This window comes from Rattus norvegicus, chromosome 7 (genome assembly GCF_021556685.1).
Source record: "Rattus norvegicus strain SHRSP/BbbUtx chromosome 7, alternate assembly SHRSP_T2T, whole genome shotgun sequence".
Taxonomy (NCBI): Eukaryota; Metazoa; Chordata; class Mammalia; order Rodentia; family Muridae; genus Rattus; species Rattus norvegicus.
In genome coordinates, this window is record NC_141540.1 from 95,158,431 (window position 1) to 95,174,477 (window position 16,047).

General features: G+C 40.7%; 1 long non-coding RNA gene across 1 annotated transcript in view; it reads right to left on the reverse strand.

Annotated features, from left to right (window-relative positions):
* Window positions 1-218: 218 nt before the first annotated feature.
* LOC148004795 (uncharacterized) overlaps window positions 219-16,047 on the reverse strand; it is a 30,877-nt gene continuing 15,048 nt past the window's right edge. The window contains exons 3-7 of the long non-coding RNA XR_015624813.1: window positions 12,947-13,026; window positions 9,847-10,062; window positions 7,451-7,571; window positions 1,782-1,872; window positions 219-1,261 (exon numbers count right to left, since the gene is read on the reverse strand). This is a non-coding gene — a long non-coding RNA (uncharacterized LOC148004795). The remainder of the gene's footprint in view (window positions 1,262-1,781; window positions 1,873-7,450; window positions 7,572-9,846; window positions 10,063-12,946; window positions 13,027-16,047) is intronic.

Sequence of the window (16,047 nt, forward strand, 5' to 3'; positions counted from 1 at the left end):
TCTTTATCATTTCATACCATTACATGTTTATAGACATGCTTATCATAACCAGTCAAAATGAGGAAATCATGCCAGTATATGTAGTTGGTAAATGGATAAGCAATGCATAATATACTCATTAAACAAAATATTACTCAATCACAGATGGTAATAGAATATTGATGCATGCTACAACAAAATGATCTTGAACGCACGTTAAGTGAAAGAAGCCAGTCATGTAAAGGCATAGCAACAATAGTTCCATGTATTATGGAAGATACAGAACAGATGAACACACAACCAGAGAAGGTAGAATTGGGGTTGCCAAAGGCTAGGGCATGGGAGGAATTGGATGTGACTGCTAATGATCCCAAGTAGGATTTTGCAGGGCGAGGATGAAATACTCTGAAATTAGATAGTGATGATGGTTGCAAAACCCTTCAAATATCCTTTTAAAATCACTTAGTTACACACCTTTTTTTTAATTTATTGAGTGAAGGTTTCACTATGTAGTCTTTGCTGGCCTGGAACTCACTAAGCTATGTAGTCTAGACTAGCCTCATCTCACCATAGGATGGCTTCTGCCTTCCTCTGAGTGCTGGTATTAAAGGTGTGTGCCATGAAGCCTGATGAGTTGTATACTTTTAAAGAGTAATTATAAATCATGTCACAGTAGAGTGACTATTAAGGAAGTCAAAGATGTCAGTTTGGATCTTTTGAATTAGAACTGTGTGTTGCAAATGTGTCCTACCAGTGTAGGACATATTTATATCACTGCTCACGATCATAAAGCATGGCTGGTTAAAGCTGCATGACTACTTTTGTCCCAGTCTGTGTCCACTTGTGGGAAGTTATTTACATTAATCAGAATTTGAATTGAAATCTAAATAAAATGTTAAAACTTGTCTGTTGTCTACATGGTTAGGTTACTAGCATGGTCTTTCTAAACTATAGGACATTTTGAGAATGTGGAATCCTTTACAAAATTGGCCACTATACTATGTTTAATTATCTTTTAGTTCCAAATGCTACGTTTCTATATTAAATATAAGAGTTGATGCATGGCAATATAATTTACATATTAAAAACACTGTAACAGAAGATTTGATATATTTTAAAATAGAGGGGAAAGGAAACATTTCAGATTACAAATACTTCTGTTACATGAACTTGAGGATCAAAAGGTTTTCTGCCTTCGATGAGGAGCCATTCAGTCCCAGGATCTCTTCTTCTGAACCATCTTTGTCTCTTCTTCAGGGATACAAACAGAGCTTCCCTCTGCCTTTTTAATAAAGCAAACAGAGTTGAGAACTCTTTATGCATCTTTTAACTTTATCCAAATAACCAAACCCTGACATTATTAAGACAACAGTTTACTTAAAACTGGCTCAGGATCATAGGCATTCTTGAAAACCAATCAGTTCTTACAGATGAAAGTTCATGGGAACAAAAGTGTGTGAACGTGACCACTTTTTAGTAGCCTGGGGCCCAGGATACAATGGTGCTTCCTTCCTTATATTAACTGTCTCTCCATGACTCTTTCCCCTTGGCCTACAGTTGTAATTATGGAGCAGTTAACATCTTCCCTGAGTCCAGCACATCCCATAATTAGCTGTGTTCTCTCCACAGTATATGACTCAACCCCATGTGGTTCTTTTATATCAAAGGAAGGGTGGCCAGATTTTTTTTAAAACCACAGTACTAGAGCATGTAGTGGCAGATGGCTGCAAGGCCAATGTGCACCAGGTCTTTTTGAAGAACAACCTCACCCAAAACAAGGAAGCAAACAAACTAAACCAGACCTTGCAATTTATTTTTGAGAAAAGAGAGGAATCTTCTTGGGGATGTTTCCAAGCACTGCATCATTTAAAAAGAAAAGGATGACTTTTTTTTCTGGAAGAACAAAAATAGAAATAAGTGAGTTAGAGCTTTGAGGTCAACCTCGATCAAGAAGGAAAGTACTTCCTGGTCTCTAATCAGAGGTTCATACTTATTATTTAGCTGAGCAAGGACACTGGGCATAATGTCGTATGCAGTGGGAAGCACATCAGATCAAGGGTCAGAGACTCAATCCCTTGTCTTTGCCCTGCTGTTAATTAAGTACCTAAAGCTTTCTAGTATTGAGAAATTAACTTCTTCTGAGATCATCTATGCAAACAGTCTTAGTATGAATGTGAAATCATAAACTATTAGATCAGCTGAAAATTATATAATTTTTCTCTCTCTTGTATATTATTATACATCTACCTCTGAAAAAGTTTGGAAAATGAAGATTCCTGTGGTCTGCCCTGGTAAACTTGCTACATATGGACTTAGCAAAACCACAGCCATGTCCTTTATTCCATGAGTAAACCATGTTAGCATGGAGAACAATTAGTTCGGAATGCAACTGTAGAGGAAAACAACTATACTTATTGCAGAAAGCACTTAGAATGGAAGGCTAGCCCCATTGATTTTAAATAGGAGCATTACTGTTCTGTGGTGTGTAATGGGACAGATTTTCTTATTCCTAATTTGAGGAAGGATGGAGGTAAGGAAGAGAATAAAGGAGGTAGCAATATGGTGAGATTATTGTAATGTGGTTTGCAAAAGGACTTTGTCTCCTAACCGTAAAAATTGAGTTTCACCAAAAAAATGTAAATGCTAATACATCGAAGTATACTTAGAATAAGCAGCTAAACAGGGAATCAGGGAAGTGAATAGGTTTTACACTCATTTATTCTTAATGTAGCAGACTTGGGATGTAGGAATGAGGAGGTGAAAGGAGAAAAGAGAAAGTGAGCCTTGGAGTCTGGCAGAAATAGTTAAAGAGGACTTGATTCCGACTTTATGGGATTGGACTTCAGATCAAAGTAACTCATAAAATATGAGTTCTCTTATCCTCACATCTTCTTTGACCTCTTCCCAAGATAAGAAGTTATGTATAAATTGGCTAACTCTTTTCCCCAGATGCAATTCTGTAGTTATATAATAGGAATGCTTATAATTATATAAAACCTGTCACCTTTGAGGAGCTTAGTGCTGGTATTCAAAGATAAAAAGTAAAATTGTGTCCCTGGGTTGGAATCCAATGCTTATAATTGATTTCCTGAGAAGCCTACATCTGTGTGCTTTGTCATAGCTTCAGGCTTCAGTAGCATCTAAGGATCCTGGCTGGTGGTCACTAGTCCAGGCAGCTCTTGAGGCAGATGATTGATGTGACATAGTTAAGAGACAAAGAGAAAAGGAGGAAGATGCCTTCCAATTCCATGGAATTGCCTCATCATCGACTCTGCCTCTTCAAAGTAAACACAGCTCACCCGTCATATGAGGATAAGAGTAAGGACGACAGCAGGTGTTGGGTGGGGCAAAATGGAATTTACTGGGAAAGTAGAGTAATGATTGATCTTAAAACAGCTTTAAGACAAAAAACAGCTCCAATTTCATTCTTACATGTGGAGGAACACATACTCTCTACTTTTTCTCAGATTTAGCTGTTTCGTATGTTTCTTGAAATGGGTAAGAAAAATGACCAAGGAATAGCAAAGAACTGCCATGAAGCATTGAACAGGTATCTTCTCCCCAAATTAGAACAGATATATTACATTAAATATCTTAATTTCCCTTTTAGATATATCAGTTTTATTTTACATGTCTTGATGTTTTGTCTGCATATATGTATGTGCACTGCATGCATCCCTGGTCCCTGAAGAGGTGAGAAGAGGGCATTGGTTAAGGATGGTTGTGAGCCACTGGGTAGGTACTGGGAACTAAGTCCAGGTCCTCTGCAACAGCAAGAAATGTTTTTCTCTGCTGACCAGACTCTTTAGCCTTCTCAATTAAATATGGTTAATACCATTAGAAAGATGATTACTCTGAGGCTCTGTGCTATGAATGATTTTCCAAAAGTTCAAAAATTAAGAAGTTGCTTTCGAGCACCCAGCATTTCAACCGTTTCCTTGCATCCCAACTCTATACACTGTGGAGAGTACAGTCATACCATTTGCCTTTATTTCATCTTATTGATATCAAAATATTCTACCAGTAACTTATTTCAATTATTGCTTCAGTGTGAAATGCCTAATTTTGAATGTGCTAAATTTACATAACATCTTTCATATAGCAGAGAAGTTGCTTGAGATAGCTGCTAAAAGATGTATGGAAGAGTCCTTGATTCTACAACACTCAGTGTCTCCTGAAATGCATTCAGTTCCACAATTCTCAAAATTCCTAACTAAACAGATTTAATTGGAAAATAATACCATACAGACAAAATGAGATCAGAACTTTCCAGACGTTAGTTAGCTTCTTTCGGGAGGCCAAAGCATATATTTGAATATTTCAAAACTCTTACCAGAATTTTAGCAAAACATGCTCTAAGCAAAATAGTATGGAATGACTAGCATTTAAATAACCAGGATGTCTTATAAGGTCTTGTTTCCATGTCTCCTCACAATTAAAACATTGAGCCACAAAATTACAGCCAGAAAATAAGTGCTGATAATTTGTTTGCCAAATATACAATATGTCAAGGAATTAGAGGGAAAATATTATAATTACTTAGCATTACACCAAATTACAAGATGGGAGCTTTCTTTACTGGTTCATGACCAGGCTGTAAAATGATCGCTGATGAATTATTTTTCTCTGCTGGTGAAATGAGCCAATTCAAGCCAGATTAGATTATGTTAAATGAAAGATTATTGGGAAGCTGCTCTCTCCAGAGAGTTGAGTTCACTGGCCCCAGGGAAGGAGACCAGGGAAGTGGCCAAGGGAAGGGAGAGAGGAAAGGAGAGGAGGGGAGGGAAGGGGAGGGGAGGAGAGTAGAGGGAGAGGGAGAAAAGAGGAAGAGGAAGAGAAGGAGGGGGAGGGGAAAAGGGGGAGGGAGGAGGGAGAGGAGGGAGGAGGAGGGAGAGGGAGAAGAAGAAAAAGGAGAGAGAAGAGCAGAAAAAAGAAAGGAAAAGAGAAAAGAAGAAAAGAAAGAACACAGAGCACATGCATACAGAGAGAGAGAGAGAGAGAAGAAGGAGGAGGAGGAGGGGATGGAGGAGGAGCAGAAGGAAGAGAAGGAGGAGGAAGAGGAGGAGGAGGAGGAAGAGGAGGAGGAAAAGGAGGAGGAAGAGGAGGAGGAAAAGGAGGAGGAAGAGGAGGAGGAGGAGGAGGAGGAGGAGGAGAGGGGAAGCCAAAGTGTGTGGATTATTTAGGGGAGACTAGGAAGAGAGGGCAGCCAGCATCTGAGTGGAAAGTGCATGGTTGGAGGCAGGGTAAACTTGGTAGGGACTGAGGAGTGCTGGGAGAATCTGGAGGCCAGGTCTTCTTTGATGTGTAAATATGTGCTCAGTCCTTGCTCACTTAAAACCAAACAATCTCTAGTTTCATTCCCTTCAATAGTGCCTATGCAGTATTATTATCAAATCAAGAGTTCTGGGTGAGGTGTAATAAAGAGATTGTTTAAGGAGGCCAAGGAGTACCATGATTTAAAGCATTCCATTGAACCAACTCAGTAATCTCTGAAGTCGGCTCTTTTCTTGGCATCTGACTGGTTCATGAATACTGAAGTTCCAAATAACTTCTTAACAGGAACCATTCACCAAGTTTAGTCCCCAAAGGTTTCAGGAGCAACAGCTGCTGCATACAGGAGCTCTTCAGAAATCCAGAAGCCCCCACTACACGGTTACCCTGCAACATAGGAACACTGCCAGAATGCCATGCTTTCATACTACCATATACATTTTCTTCGATGAAGAAAGAAAATTGCATCATTTCAAATCGGCCTCTTTACATTCCTGATGGCAAAACGATGTTTGAATCTTATGCTTTCTGTCAGATATATGGCACAAGATCAAAACTGTGGGCTTTGGATTCATGCACTAATTTATTTTGCCAGATCAGTTTTATCAACAGTAAGGAAATTAAGCCCTTTTAGGGCAGCTTCTAGGTAGTCACTGACATTCACAGCTTTTCTGGAAGGAGGGGGAACAGAGGAGTCTGGACACAGATATTAGGCATTCCAATAGCAAAGCAGCGTTCTTTCATGAGCTGCCCTGGAGCAAAGTGAAAAGAGTTCTGAGTTAATTTTTTAATGTCTTTTTAATTAAAAGTGTCAAGCTAGAGTCCCTGAGTGTCAAAGAGGACCAAGTCCTGTTTTTATCTTAGAAATGAAAGCTAACTCAAGGGGCCATTTATTTCATTAGCTCTTTTTCTTTTCTCTCTTTCTCTGTCTCTCTCTCCTTTTGTCCTAGTCCTCATATTTTTAGATTTCTTATTTAAGGTACATTTCAAGGTGATACTAAGTAATGATCATTGGACAGCCATGGGGTTTGTAGTTAAGGTCGTCTTTGAATGAAGAGTGGATACTCATTTGTACCACATGGTCACAGTTATGGTATGGAATTACACAAATGGCCATCGTATTCAACAGTGAGCATTTATTTCTCACACCACATTTGAGTCTCCAGCATTTGGAGGCTGTCACATTTGGAAGAGCTTGGTAAGAGCAACTGCTTCCTGTGACTCTAGCTAGGGTTATCTTGTGTGTGGCCTGTGCATGTTCTTATCATTAAGATGTAACACAAGTCAAGAGAACCAATAGAATGAAAGGAAGCTTTGCATTGTCCAGACCCAGGGTTGCCATGGATACTATGTACAACTTTATTGACTAAACAATCTGTAGGGATAAACTCAAGCTCAGAATGAAAGGAGACATGCCCTGCCCCTTTTAGGAGAAGTACTATGATTCGTATCCTGGAGGGTACATGAAAGAGACATGAAGAACTGGACCATCAACATGACCTATTTACTCTTGGATTTTGATTCAGATTTCTAGCTTTCTATTTCTTCTAAGAATGAGCATTTTGATATAAATATTATGATGGACATTGGTGCCTGGTACTTTCCATTTATGCTAAAAAGGAATCTACTTAATACTTTGAGCTCCAATTTGTTCCTAATCTTTCTCTTGCTATAGTTAATGTAGCATTATAAAAACTCATGTCAGACTAATGACAAAATCATTTAGATTGCACAGTATTATAGATTTTTCCCCTTTTCTGATAATATAGCCTTTCAGATGAGGTCAGCCATGTTGAAGAGAGGAGCTGAATGCAGATAAAGGTGAATAATTCAAAGAATAGCGATGAATCAATTGAAAGGTAAGTTTGGGAACAGAAACTCCAGAAACATTATCATGGGTTATGAATGTTAATATCCTGTTTTAAGGAGCTTTACTTATACATTGTTATTATTATTATTATTATTATTATTGACCTTCCATAAATCATAATTTAACTGATTTTTTAAAATTTTTCCCTACATGCCCCACCAAACTTATTAAAAATTAGAAATTTATGTGAATACATTTAGAATCCTGCACCATCAAGACTAAACCAGTCAGGTCAATGTTTCAAGTTGTCTAACCCAAAAGTAGATTTATAGGAGTGCAGCCCTGAGCAATCAAAAGTAGCAACCCCCCTCCACACACACACATACACACCTTGCCTTTTACCACAACACCCTCAGCAGGGGTTAGCTTTGGACAGTGGAAATCCTGTTTTGTTTTTGTTTTGCTTAGTCTTTTACACTCTATAAGGAACTTCTACCATTTTCTTCTTGAACTGCCATAGGAAAAGAAAATGTTTAGCAGAAATTTGGAACATGACAAGATGACATTAAAGTATGCATTAGGTTTGGTTTCACTGAGGTGCATATTTTACATATAACAGACCTGGCCTCCAGTTTCTCCCAGCATCCCTCAGTCTTAACCTGAACTCCTCCTCACAACCCTGAAAACCCTGAACTTTCCTTCCCCCAGAGTCTCTTCCCTATGTAACCTAGACATTTTTGGTGCCTCTCTCTCTCTCTCTCTCTCTCTCTCTCTCTCTCTCTCTCTCTCTCTCTCTCCCTCTCTCTCTCTCTCTGCCTTTGTCTGTCTCTGTCTCTCTGTGTCTCTTTCTGTCTGTCTCTCTCTGCCTTTATCTGTCTCTGTCTCTCTGTGTCTCTGTCTGTCTGTCTGACTCTCTCTCTCTCTCTCTCTCTCTCTCTCTCTCTCTCGGTCTCTCTCTGCCTTTGTCTGTCTCTGTCTCTCTCTCTCTCTTCTCTCTCCTCTCTGCCCTTTTTCTCTCCCCTTTCCTATCTTCCTCCCATCCGGTCCCCATGGTGACTTTCCTGGCCTCAGTCCTTGGGGCCAGTGAACTCATCAATAAACCTGCCTTTAATATATTCTAATGTGACTTAAGTTGACTCATTTCACTGGCAGAGAAATAACCTATCCTATCAACTATTAAGATTTTAAAAGTCCCTTGGACTGGTCTCCCAGCTCCTAGTGTCAGAACCTGGAGTTTCACCCTTAAAGAGTAATTTTTTAGCTAAAACTTTAACCTATTTTTAAGAAATTTACCATATATAAGGTTAATTTCTTTCCTCCTTTCACATGTTCATTTAAAATGAAATAGGAAAAAAATCAAAACCTCAATGACAAAAACCTTGGCTTGTAGGAGACCAGATGTTTTTATCATCTTTGACATTAGCTAGCTTTATTTTATTTTCCTTGTCCCATACAGGGTTATTGTCTTGTCTTATACAGACAAAAGTCTCATTAATAATGATAGCTTACAAAATGAGCAATTTTTCCTTAGGATGGATTTTGTTCCCTTCCTAGAATCATGCCTCATAGGATTACTGAAAGGATTAAATGAATTAACACTTACAAGCCTCTTAGAAGAATGCCAGGCTCACAGTATATCATCACTAATATTATTTTGCCTATGGCATCTGCGTTACTTTATTGCACGTCCTTTAAGGTTATTTGTCTTTTTCTTGACAGAAGCTCTTGGAAATACTTAGAAAAATTCATAACAAATAGTAGTTCCTAAATAAGCATTTACTTATGAAATATGTTTGTTGACTATTTATATGTGCCAATAATTGGACAAAATAACAAGTATATCTAATGCTTGCCTGGAAGAAGGTCAAAGACTGTGAAAAAAAACATATTTGTTCACATATCATAACATGTCATGAGAAAAAAATATATAAAAAATTGGATGGTAGCTTAGAAGCCGAATGTCACTCAATTGGTCTGTAGCTCTGGCTTTAAGAAAGGTGTTTTATATGGATTTAAGTGAGGGAGTGAATTAGAAATAATCAAACAGCATGATTCAATATCACCTGGGAGGGTTACCAAAGCACAAATTTCTAGGCCTTGTGGCCAGGACTTCTCATCTCATCGATCTGGGATGGAACTGAGAATTTGCATTTCTGATAGGTTCCTATATAATCTTGTACTACTATGCAAGGAATCCATTTTGAGAGCCAGACATGGAGTTGAGAGTCAACACCATTGATAAAAGCAATTCTCAAGGGCAACCCACCTTAAAGGGAACAAAAATACAGGCATCTAAGGAAATAAAAATGCCCCATTGTGGCCTGTGCCATGGACAGCTGGTCCCTACCTCTCTTGGGTGTTGGGAGCAAGCTGGCACAGGGTCAATGACACACATTCCAAGAGCAGGTGAGAAATCTGCAGCAAGCACATCTGAGCACTGCTGCAAGCTCCTTTAATACCCTCCACCCATGCCCCCATTGGTTCCAAGAAAGTATCTATTCTAAACAGCAGTTTCTAATTGGCTGCCATTATTTGCATCAGCAATCCTTGTTCTCTTAGGCAGTCCTCAATTAGTCCTCCTGCAGGACATGCACCTACATGACCCCAGTGTTTACCTAGGGGCAGCCCTGGCATTTTGGTTATGTATCCACCCTTTTGTTTTCAGAGTTTGACAGCCTAGTGGGAGCCAGGGTGCCAATGTCTTGACATTGTCAACCCCACCTCAGAGGATTCCCAGTATACTGGACTGTGCCTGTCTTAGGCTGTCCTGTCTTCCAGGATCTTACCTGTCATTCACTTCCAGTCCTCATAGAAATCACTACAGAGGCATGCCACACAAGAAGGAGATGAGGAACAGACTGCATGGTGGTCTGACAGATCTCTGCCGTTCGTGGTTCAATCACTTCCTTAGGGGAGGCACAATAAGGATTTTCAAGAACCATCAGCTCCTGGAGGGTCACCTTATTTATGGAATGCTGCCTGGAGATATGCTGTACAAGACACTTAAAATAAAATAATTATTAGTATGACCATTTCTCCCATCATAGCATAAGTGTCTATCCATGAGGGATCAAACATACTCTTAATATTATCCCACACTTTTCTGAAGAATCCAGCATCTAGAGAAAGCACAGGTATCCTGGTGGTATTGAGGAAGGCAATGTCAAATTTTGAGGTAGCCTTAAGTAAATCAGAGTGGGCCTGGTACAACCAAATGAGGGGACCATTCTGCAATAACACTCCTAGAACCTCCTCAAGGGGCCACAGAACTATGGCCAGGAGGGATTTCCTTGGATCATGCCTTTCCAGAGTTGATACAGAAAGAAGCACCATAATGTTCTGTAATAGGTTACTATCCTCAGATGTTAGTTTAATCCTGGTAGAGGGGCTGCTAGGCCCCTCCAAGAGAGAAAAGAGATGCCTCATCTCTTTGTCTGGAATAGACAGGAAAGGCTTGAGCCAATAACAGTTCCACACAATTGTTGTAGTTCCACAAGGTAGTAGGATTCTTTTGCCATGATGGAGAAGGCCAAGTGCTTAATCTTGTCAGAAATAGAAAAGCCCAGGAAGGCATACATCGAACATTCTGAATCTTTTCAGGAGCAACCTTCAAGTTGAGTTTTTTCAAGTTAAGTAACAATTGAGAGGACATTCTTTCAAGATAAGTCAGGCTAGGGTGTGCAAGCATAATATCATCCATGTAATGAACTATAAGGACATCTCTAGGAACTCCCTGTATGGTTTCAGCCGCATATAGCTGATAAATTGTCAGGCTATATTTCATGCCCTGAGGCAGGACATTCCATTGATATTTTTCAGCTACCTTATTAATAGTATTAGGCTCCCATACTGTGAAGGCAAAATGGCATCTATCTTGGGGAGCCAAAGGGATCTGGAAAAAGCCACCCTTAATAACTAGGATCATCACATGGTACTTGGGTGGGATAGCACTAATATGAGGCAGTCCTGCTCGAGTAGTCCCCATTTTTCCCATGTGTTCATTAATGGCTCTCAGATTCATGACCAAGGCATCAATGGAGGCAGTCAGGGCTGCAATGGAACCTGCACCAGGGTCCAAATCACAAGCAGCAACAACCCATTTATGGATATCATCATTCCTTATGGCTGTCACAGCATTGTGAGTGGGGAGGGTGTTAAGACCCTCCCATGCTTGATGAGCATGTCTCTGGTTGGGCCAGCATTGATCCACCTTCCCACTGCCTCAGTCACAGTAGACAGGACATCTGTAAAGGACTCCCCAGACTGCTGGACAATAATGTGAAAGTAAGCAGAAGGATCCGAGGAGTGCAGGTCCTAAGGACCTTAAGGGCTAGATCAGCAACATAGTTAAAGTAAGCATGCAGTACAACAGTGGCCTGAGTGGACAGGGTTAATGTATGCCCTGTGGCCAGTAAGCATGTCAAAGGTAATGTTAAGGTTATATTCTAGGTTAATCCTAGCCTTATTCTCAGCCAAGTGATGATATGCAGACCTCCAATTAAGAAAAACACCTAGGTTGAGTACAACCTTAAGGAGATTATACCAATCATAATAGGTCTGGAGGTGCATGGGCCATTGCTTCAATACCTATTCAAAATAAGGGGAATCTGGGCCAGAATCATTGGCAGCTTCTCTGATTACTGCCAAGTGTGCCAGAAGAGTTGGAATCCAAGGCCTAGTCACCCCATCAGAGCCAAGATTGATGGGAAAGCCTCATGATGTATCTAAGGAGAATGAGGCCCCTGGAGCAGAGTCAGTCCAGCACGAGAGACAGGCATTGCAGAAGCAACCATAGCAGGAGTGACTGCCGAAAGGCAATGTTCCCCTAAAATCACACCAAGGGTAAGCTGGTGGTACCTCCAATGTCCCTGGAGCAAAAGGGCTAGTGAGTGATGGACCTTGGACTATGGAGCTAGAGGCCGGCTTGGAGCCAGACTGCTGGAAGGCTGGAGCAGAGGAGCCCTCATCCTCATCGTTAAAATTAACCTGTTTGCCAGGAGAAAGTGGGACAAAGTTAGTAATGGGAAGGTGAATATTAGCCTGATTCTGACAATGGGCGGCCACCACTTCCTCTGGGGAATATTTCTTAAGACTGGCAGTGACTTCAAGGAGGATGGGGACAAAGTACAAGGGACGGGTGATCCCAGACTGTACCCTGAGCTTGTGAGCAAGGAAGAAAACACCCATCTAGAGGTCAGGGTCCTACATCATCTCCAGTTATATCCACAGGACCAAAATAGCAGCCTCCTCCCCAAATTGGTCCGGGTTGTGAGTCTTAACCTTGAGACCATGAGTAACCAGAAGGGTTTTCAGAGTCCTTATCTGGGGTTCCTTGATGGTAGAGGGGAGAGAACCCATGATGACCTGGAGCACAGATGAAACAAACAATAAACAGATATGACAAATAAGACAGAAGAGGCAATGAAAGTCAAGGTGTATTAAGCAGAGAACTCTCCCAGGTACAGCTCAAAGGCTTTATGGTGTATCTAAGAAGGAAAAGGTGTTTGGGACCTGATCCCTGGTGCCACAGCCTTGGAAACCAGCCCCTGCATCAGGTACCAGTAGGAATCCAGACCAAGACTGAAAAATAGACAAAGACAAAGACAGAAAAGATGGCTGCCAAACACTTAATCTCAGCATGATTACCCGAACACAAAGAAGAACCAAAATAGCTGCTGCATGCTTGCTGCATGCCTGCTACACTCTTGCCACAGGACGCTCAATCAAAAACAAAGAAAAGCAGACAGATGGTTGCTGCAAGCTCACCCCACGCTCACTGCACACTTGCCTCAGGTTTGCCTTACAGTTGCCTCACACTTGCCTTATGCTCGTCACATGCTCACTCTTGAACTGACCAGAAGACAGAAATGAGGTCCATACACTCACCTTCATGGGATCCACAACATTAAATACTAAGAAGCCAACTCACTGAAGAAGCAACTGAAGGGGGCACAACAGCAGCACCGCTATGAGAAGAAAAGCAGATCAGGACAAATCACTAGAAGAATCCTTGCAGCAAGAGGCAAAAATGAGCCCCTGGAAAAGGAGGTTCACAATCAGCCACAAAATGAGAACAATGAAGTAGTCCATTGACCATATTGGGTGTTAGATGTTGCCTGTGCCTGGACAGCTCTCTGCCTGACCCTACTTGCCCTTGGGAGTTGGGTGTTAGTTGGTGCAGAGTTAATGACATAAACTATGGGAGCAGGTGAGAATGCAGCAAGCTCATCTGAGCACTGGAGCAAGCTCCTTTAATACCCTCCACCCACGTTCCTATTGGTCCCAAGAAAGTATCTATTCTAAACAACAGTTTCTGATTGGCTGGCTTAATTTGTTCTCTCAGGCAGTCCTCAATTAGGTCTTTCTGCAGGAGATGCTTTTGCAGCTGCACAGCTGCCAGCATTTACATAAAGGCAGCCCTGCCATTCCTGCTGCACCCTATCACAAAAAAGACTTCACATTTATTCCTATATTTCTTGACAACCTTTTGTAGGCACAGTTGACGTGGCTAGGCAGGCTGCAGGACACAACTTTATGCAACATTAGAATTAAACATGTACACACACACACACACACACACACACACACACACACACATCCAGCCAACCAGCTAGCCAGAGACAGATAGACAGAGAGAGACAGACAAAAACAGAGAAAGAGACAGAGAGACAGAAAGAGACAGAGAAAGAGATAGAGACAGAAAGATTGCATTCAAGCATGTGACTTATGGCTGTGACTTTCAATGGTAGATAGAAGTTCTGTTCTATTCCTTCCCTTGTTGGGTATAATATGTAGATAGGAGGTATATAGATAGATATGTAGTCACATGGGAGTTGCAGAAGATACTGTGGCTCACTACCCATAGCTGTACAGTCCTCAATACCTTCAGCTATTGAGACTTGTCCCCAGCTGTTGGCAATGGCCATGTCCAAGGACACATTCTTACCAAAGGCCTGTCTATGTTCAATGACTGATCAATCTTGGAGATAAAAGGCTCCCAGACTTTCTAGAGGACAGAAGAGCTTTGAAGAGCCACTCGGCTCTAAAAGTCAGTTGTATTGATCTCATTTCAACATGGATCCTTGTAGGCATCAGCCTTATACCAGATAACCACAGGAAATAGAATGACTTGTCACATATCCAACTCCTCCTCCTCCTCCTCCTCCTCCTCCTCCTCCTCCTCCTCCTCTCTTCACCATTCAGGAAGTTTGAGCATTAATCTTGGAAGGAATAAAGTAGGTGGAAGATGTGAGCAATGGGTGTGACTAAGTTCAGAGTCTAGAGCTTGGGAATGTCCAGACTGAATGGGGCATCTTGTTTCAGAAGCAATGGTCTTACTCCCGCAGTGGCAATTCAATAGTACCATCACCAAGAACAACAGTACCAGTGCAGAAGAACAGTGGGCTTTGCTAGGTTTGGCTCACTGTTTGGAAAACTAAGTTAATTCTTCACCATCCTTCCCATAGACACCTATGGTGTTAGTCAAGGCTATTTATTTATGTATTTATATAATTTGTCTCAGAACTGGGGGTTGAGCCTTGTGCATCACACGGTCAAGGCTCTGCCACTGAATTGTAGCCCCTGCCCCAGGCAAGGCCTAGGTGTCAGGTTAGTGAAACATTTCAGAGAAAGGCATTTTAAACACCTGTGGGAATGTGATCACCTTCAATGCCAAAGCTATCCTCTGAAAGAAGCTATTCATTTAGTGTGATTCTCTTGAAGAATAATCCTAAACTAGATGTAGAGTTTTTAAAGGTTATAGATAGTGACTATTGTGGCAGTTACTGTACTTCCACGACCTGGCATAGTATGCATGATGAATATTGATGTTTAGTTCTTTTGCTAAATTAAAGAAACTATTATGAGTCTATAGTTTTAATTTTTAAAAAGTGCAAGTCTGTGCACACAATACTTGCTAATCATGGAGAAGGCTGCCTTAAAAGCTAATCAAAACCTTGTCAGTAGAGGGTCCAGATATAGGGAGAATGACTTTCTCTGAGTAAAGAATATTACAAGGTCAAATTTCTGCTATGGATAAGATGTTATTTTTCAAATGTCTCTTTCAACTTCAAGATTCTTCAGGTTCGAATGTGACTATTCCTAGTGAAAATAGTTGCCAGAAGGCATCGTGGCCACGGCACAGAAAGCTTTGCATTTCCTACTTTTATGAATTCCCACAGGTATTCAAAGGAAAAATACCTTGAGAGAAGATTTCTCCTGTATCATCAACCTAAAATGTCAATGATTAGGATGCTAATTATTTTCTGCACTCAGTGCCAGCCTCTTTGTGAAACCATGACATCTACAAGACAGCTAAACACTGTAGTGGTAAAGGGTTATAGATCTTAACCCACCCTCCAATTTTCAACTACTGCCACTTCAAGCCAGTACTAAAGAGCAAAATCTTTACACTGGAATGCAGGATGATGCAGTTGATACAGAGATTAGTGTACAATTATAAGACAAGTATGTACTACAGAATTGTGAGTCATAAACTAGGGAATCATAATCAGCCTGAAAAACAAAAAAAATGTATGCATGTATAAAAATTTGAAAATGTGAACAATTAAAGTACATTTATGAATTAGGAATCTATAATGGAGGTATTTTTGGAGACCTCTGTGTGTTCTGGGTATTCCCCTTTGAGCACAGAGAACTATTCTCATCTCTGCTCCCATAGAAGGTAAGATTTAATAGCAGATGACCCATTGCATTTATGAACTCTATGACTCAGGGTCAAAGAAAATATGCAGGAAACTGATGTGTCATGCTATTAGACATATTAAAACAAGTCAGGCTTCAGCTTCAGCTTGTGATTACAGTGTTTCAATGTGAATAGATTTATCGACACTTGGCCTTAGCAATACTTGTCCCCTTGGCTCATATTCCAAAGTCCTCCTTTAGAATGGCACCCCTGCATAGGTGGACAGAATGTCATGCCTACTTGATCTGATTAATGGACAGTGATGGACCTCCTCATTTTGAAA